The sequence below is a fragment of the Arachis hypogaea genome, chromosome 3 (genome assembly GCF_003086295.3).
Source record: "Arachis hypogaea cultivar Tifrunner chromosome 3, arahy.Tifrunner.gnm2.J5K5, whole genome shotgun sequence".
In the NCBI taxonomy this organism is placed as follows: domain Eukaryota; kingdom Viridiplantae; phylum Streptophyta; class Magnoliopsida; order Fabales; family Fabaceae; genus Arachis; species Arachis hypogaea.
Window position 1 is genome coordinate 16,164,991 of NC_092038.1, and position 6,445 is coordinate 16,171,435.

General features: G+C 38.5%; 1 non-coding gene across 1 annotated transcript; it reads left to right on the forward strand.

Annotated features, from left to right (window-relative positions):
- The first annotated feature begins 775 nt into the window (after positions 1 to 775).
- LOC112793731 (small nucleolar RNA R71) lies at positions 776 to 883 on the forward strand. The gene has a single exon (XR_003198429.1). It is a non-coding gene; the product is annotated as a small nucleolar RNA R71 (small nucleolar RNA).
- The last annotated feature ends 5,562 nt before the right edge of the window (positions 884 to 6,445 follow it).

A 6,445-nucleotide genomic window follows, 5' to 3' on the forward strand; every position in this document is an offset into this window, starting at 1 on the left:
CTCCAAATTCGGCCATGTTGATGGCCTTGCACTCTCCTTTTGGATTTTCTTCTGTGCTGCTTGGAAGAGTACTAGGAGGGAGTTCAGTAACTTTCTTGCTCAGCTGTCCCACTTGTGCCTCCAAATTCCTAATGGAGGACCTTGTTTCAGTCATGAAACTTTGAGTGGTTTTGATTAGATCAGAGACCATGGTTGCTAAGTCAGAGTGGTTCTGCTTAGAATTCTCTGTCTGTTGCTGAGAAGATGATGGAAAAGGCTTGCCATTGCTAAACCTATTTCTTCCACCATTATTGTTGTTGAAACCTTGTTGAGGTCTCTGTTGATCCTTCCATGAGAAATTTGGATGATTTCTCCATGAAGAATTATAGGTGTTTCCATAGGGTTCTCCTATGTAATTCACCTCTTCCATTGAAAGGTTCTCAGGATCATAAGCTTCTTCTTCAGATGAAGCATCCTTAGTACTGCTTGGTGCATTTTGCATTCCAGACAGACTTTGAGAAATCAAATTGACTTGTTGAGTCAATATCTTGTTCTGAGCCAGAATGGCATTCAGAGTATCAATCTCAAGAACTCCTTTCTTCTGATTTGTCCCATTGTTCACAGGATTCCTTTCAGAAGTGTACATGAATTGGTTATTTGCAACCATTTCAATTAGTTCTTGAGCTTCTGTAGGCGTCTTCTTCAGATGAAGAGATCCTCCAGCAGAGCTATCCAAAGACATCTTGGACAGTTCAGAGAGACCATCATAGAAAATACCTATGATGCTCCATTCAGAAAGCATGTCAGAAGGACATTTTCTGATCAATTGTTTGTATCTTTCCCAAGCTTCATAGAGGGATTCTCCATCCTTCTGTCTGAAGGTTTGGACTTCCACTCTAAGCTTACTCAATTTTTGAGGTGGAAAGAACTTTGCCAAGAAGGCATTGACTAGCTTTTCCCATGAGTCCAGGCTTTCTTTAGGTTGTGAGTCCAACCATGTCCTAGCTCTGTCTCTTACAGCAAAAGGGAATAGCATAAGTCTGTAGACCTCAGGGTCAACCCCATTAGTCTTGACAGTGTCACAGATTTGCAAGAATTCAGCTAAGAACTGATGAGGATCTTCCAATGGAAGTCCATGGAACTTGCAATTCTGTTGCATTAGAGAAACTAATTGAGGCTTAAGCTCAAAGTTGTTTGCTCTAATGGCAGGGATAGAGATGCTTCTCCCATAGAAGTCGGGAGTAGGTGCAGTAAAGTCACCCAACACCTTCCTTGCATTGTTTGCATTGTTGTTGTTTTCGGCTGCCATGTCTTCTTCTTTGAAGATTTCTGTTAGGTCCTCTACAGAGAGTTGTGCCTTAGCTTCTCTTAGCTTTCGCTTCAAGGTCCTTTCAGGTTCAGGGTCAGCTTCAACAAGAATGCCTTTGTCTTTGTTCCTGCTCATATGAAAGAGAAGAGAACAAGAAAATATGGAATCCTCTATGTCACAGTATAGAGATTCCTTGAGGTGTCAGAGGAAAAGAAAAATGGAAGAAAGAAGGAGAAGAATTCGAACTTAGTCAGATAGAGTTCGAATTGTGCATTGAGGAGGAGTGGTACTCCATAAATAGAAAGATGTGAGAAGAGAGGAAGAGCTTTTTCGAAAATTAAGTTAAAGAATTTGAAAACATTTTGAAAAACACTAATTAATTTTCGAAAATAAGAGTGGGAAAGAAATCAAGTGATTTTTGAAAAAGATTTTGAAATTAGAAGTCAAAAAGATTTGATTGAAAACTATTTTGAAAAAGATGAGGTTAAGAAGATATGATTGGTTTTAAAAAATATGTGATTGAAAAGATATGATTTGAAAACAATTTTAAAAAGATTTGATTTTAAAAATTAATGACTTGCCTAACAAGAAAAGATATGATTCAAACATTAAACCTTTCTCAACAGAAAAGGCAACATACTTGAAATGTTGAATCAAATCATTAATTGATAGCAAGTATCTTTGAAAAAGGAAAGAAATTGATTTTGAAAACATTTGATTGAAAATATATGATTTGAAAAAGATTTGATTTTGAAAAACTTTGAAAACTTGAAAAAAAATTGATTTGAAAACAAAATCCTCCCCCTTGTGCCATCCTGGCGTTAAATGCCCAGAATGGTGCACATTCTGGCGTTTAACGCCCAATGCACTACCTTTTTGGGCGTTAAACGCCCAACCAGGCACCCTGGCTGGCGTTTAAACGCCAGTCTATCCTTCTTCACTGAGCGTTTTGAACGCCCAGCTTTTTCTGTGTAATTCCTCTGCTGCATGTTCTGAATCTTCAGTTCCCTGTACTATTGACTTGAAAATAGAACCAAGATCAAATAAACAATGCATGCAAGACACCAAACTTAAAATAAGACTCTAGACTCAACAAGAAACATAAAGTATTTTTGGTTTTTATGGTTTTGTAAATTTTTTTTTTCGAAAATTAGGTGGAAAAGTAAAATAAAGATATCAAAATTATTAATGAGAATTCCAGGAATCATGCAATGTTAGTCTAAAGCTTTAGTCTAAAGAAATTAGACATGGCTAGCCAAGCTTCAGCGGGACATTGCATTCAAGAGCTAAATTGATGATAATCAATCAGCTTTGGTGATGATAAGAACATCACCTTGAAACACTAGAATTCATTCTTAAGAACTCTGAAAAATAAATACCTAATCTAAGCAACAAGATGAACTGTCAGTTGTCCATACTCGAAACAATCCCCGGCAACGGCGCCAAAAACTTGGTGCACGAAATTGTGATCACTACAACTCCGCACAACTAACCAGCAAGTGTACTGGGTCGTCCAAGTAATAAACCTTACGCGAGTAAGGGTCGATCCCACGGAGATTGTTGGTATGAAGCAAGCTATGGTCACCTTGTAAATCTTAGTCAGGCAGACTCAAATGGGTATAGATGATGAATAAAACATAAAGATAAAGATAGAGATACTTATGTAATTCATTGGTAGGAATTTCAGATAAGCGTATGAAGATGCTTGGTCCCTTCCGTCTCTCTGCTTTCCTACTGTCTTCATCCAATCCTTCTTACTCCTTTCCATGGCAAGCTGTATGCAAGGGTTTCACCGTTGTCAGTGGCTACCTCCCATCCTCTCAGTGGAAATGTTCAACGCACCCTGTCACGGCACGGCTATCCATCTGTCGGTTCTCGATCAGGCCGGAATAGAATCCAGTGATTCTTTTGCGTCTGTCACTAACGCCCCGCCCTCAGGAGTTTGAAGCTCGTCACAGTCATTCAATCATTGAATCCTACTCAGAATACCACAGACAAGGTTTAGACCTTCCGGATTCTCTTGAATGCCGCCATCAGTTATAGCTTATACCACGAAGATTCCGGTTAAAGAACCCAAGAGATAAACATTAGAGCCTTGTTTGCTTGTAGAACAGAAGTGGTTGTCAGTCACTTGTTCATCAGTGAGAATGATGATGAGTGTCACATAATCATCACATTCATCAAGTTCTTGAGTGCGAATGAATATCTTGGAACAAGAACAAGCGGAATTGAATAGAAGAACAATAGTAATTGCATTAATACTCGAGGTACAGCAGAGCTCCACACCTTAATCTATGGTGTGTAAAAACTCCACCGTTGAAAATACATAAGAACAAAAGTGATCATTGGCTTCGGTCCCAGAGAGGGAACCAGAAAAACCAAGATGAAAATACAATAGTAAAAGGTCCTACTTATAGGGAACTAGTAGCTTAAGAATTACAAAGATGAGTGAATGACATAAAAATCCACTTCTGGGCCCACTTGGTGTGTGCTTGGGCTGAGCAATGAAGCATTTTTCGTGTAGAGACTCTTCTTGGAGTTAAACGCCAGCTTTTATGCCAGTTTGGGCGTTTAACTCCCATTTTGGTGCTAGTTCCGGCGTTTAACGCTGGGAAATCTGAAGGTGACTTTGAACGCCGGTTTGGGCCATCAAATCTTGGACAAAGTATGGACTATCATATATTGCTGGAAAGCCCAGGATGTCTACTTTCCAACGCCTTTGAGACCGCGCCAATTGGGCTTCTGTAACTCGAGAAAATCCACTTCGAGTGCAGGGAGGTCAGAATCCAACAGCATCTGCAGTCCTTTTCAGTCTCTGAATCAGATTTTTGCTCAGGTCCCTCAATTTCAGCCAGAAAATACCTGAAATCACAGAAAAACACACAAACTCATAGTAAAGTCCAGAAAAGTGAATTTTAACTAAAAACTAATAAAAATATACTAAAAACTCAACCAAATATACTAAAAACATACTAAAAACAATGCCAAAAAGCGTACAAATTATCCGCTCATCACTGCCTTCACGCGAATCGCACAAAACCAAAAGCGACGCGTACGCGTGCCTGACGCTTACGCGTCCTTAAGAAAATTACGCGACCCACGCGTATGCGTGCTGCACGCGTACGCGTCGCCTGCGCCGCACAATTACACTAGTTCGCCGCCCAGTTTTAATTTTCTCTCTCTCCCAATCCTAATTCTCTCTTGTTCCTTTATCCTTTTCTTCTTCTTTCATCTTATTATTTGTTTTTGTTTTCAGATTTTCTTTGCTTGAGGACAAGCAAACATTTAAGTTTGGTGTTGACGCTTCGCTTAAAGCTTTCTGTTTATTCCTATGGCACCAAAAGGGAGGCGAATCATCTTCACTGAGGAGCACAACCTGAAGAATAAAGCGACCGCTAGGATAACTAATGTGGTTGAGTTCCTTTCATTTTTATTCCTCCCCTCTTTTTCTATGTTACGTTCTGGTTTTCTGCTATTTTGCTTTGTTTGTTGCATGATCCTTTATCAGTAAGAATCCTAGGTCTAGTTTAGATTTCTCTTAATTGCTTTAATTCTGAAAAGACGTCTCATGTATTACTCACTGAGCTTGAATTCAAATAAAAAATACAGAAGTGATGTATTGCATGAGAAATTGAGTTAATTTTAAAAGTAGTCTTATTTACTTAAATGTGATGGTATTTTCTGTGATTCTGAATGCATGACATGAACAGTGCATAATTTTGATAGTGAAGTGTATGAATGTTAAAATTATTGGCTCTTGAAAGAATCATGAAAAAAGAGAAATGTTATTGATAATCTGAAAAATCATAAAATTGATTATTGATACAAGAAAAAGCAGTGAAAAACACAGCTTGCGAAAAAAAGGGAAGAAAAAAAGAAAAAAAAAAGAAAAAAGCAAGCAGAAAAAGCCAAGAACCCTTTAAACTAAAAGGCAAAGGGTAAAAAGGATCCAAGGCTTTGAGCATTAATGGATAAGAGGGCCCAAAGGAATAAAACCCTGGCCTAAGCGGCTAAATTAAGCTGTCCTTAACCATGTGCTTGTGGCGTGAAGGTGTCAAGTGAAAAGTTTGAGACTGAGCGATTAAAGTTGTGATCCAAAGCAAAAAGAGTGTGCTTAAGAACTCTGGACACCTCTAACTGGGGACTCTAGCAAAGCTGAGTCACAATCTGAAAAGGTTCACCCAGTTATGTGTCTATAGAATTTATGTATCTGGTGGTAATACTGGAAAACAAAATATTTAGGGTCACGGCCAAGACTCATAAAGTAGCTGTGTTCAAGAATCAACATACTAAACTAGGAGAATCAATAACACTATCTGAATTCTGAGTTCCTATGGATTTCAATCATTCTGAACTTCAAAGGATAAAGTTAAATGCAAAAACTATTTAGGATTGCAGTTTTAAACCCCACTATAAGAAGAGACATGAGCTTAATCGAACTCTCATTCTCATGCAAATTCACATCCTAAGTTTATATTCGTTTTGGTTGCTTGAGGACAAGGAACGGTTTAAGTTTGGTGTTGTGATGCGTGAGCATCTTTTCTATCTTTTCCTAGTAAATTTGCATCTAATTTGTTGAGTTTAATAAAGAATAAATTATATTTTAGCCAATATGGATGCTACTTTGAGTCTTTTGCAATTTTGTTTATTTTAGGTAGCATTCGACTGGATTTGATAGAGTTTCTGCAGCTCAAGAATCAAAAGAGATGGCAGCAAGGAGCGACGCGTATGCGTGGCTGACGCGTACGCGTAATTTGGAGCTTTCCACGACGACGCGTGCATGTGACTGATGTGGACGTGTGATTTGAAGAATTTCACAGCGACGCGTGCGTGTGACTGACACGTCTACGTGACTCAGAAAAAAGACCATCGAGCGTACGCGTGACTGACTCGTACGCATGACATGCGCCTCGCGCAGAAAATGCTGGGAGCAATTTCTGGGATGCTTTTGACCCAGTTTTTAGCCCAGAAAGTACATATTAGAGGCTGCAGAGTGAAAGAATCAAGTGGTCTCCAGCCACCAACTGAAGACTTGATGATTGTTATAATTAATTCTAATTTAAATTCAAATTTGAATTTGAAAATAGGAAAAGATATTATTTTAATTTTAGAAATTAGATTTTAAATTAATTAGGATTAGTTATAAAAAGGAGAGAC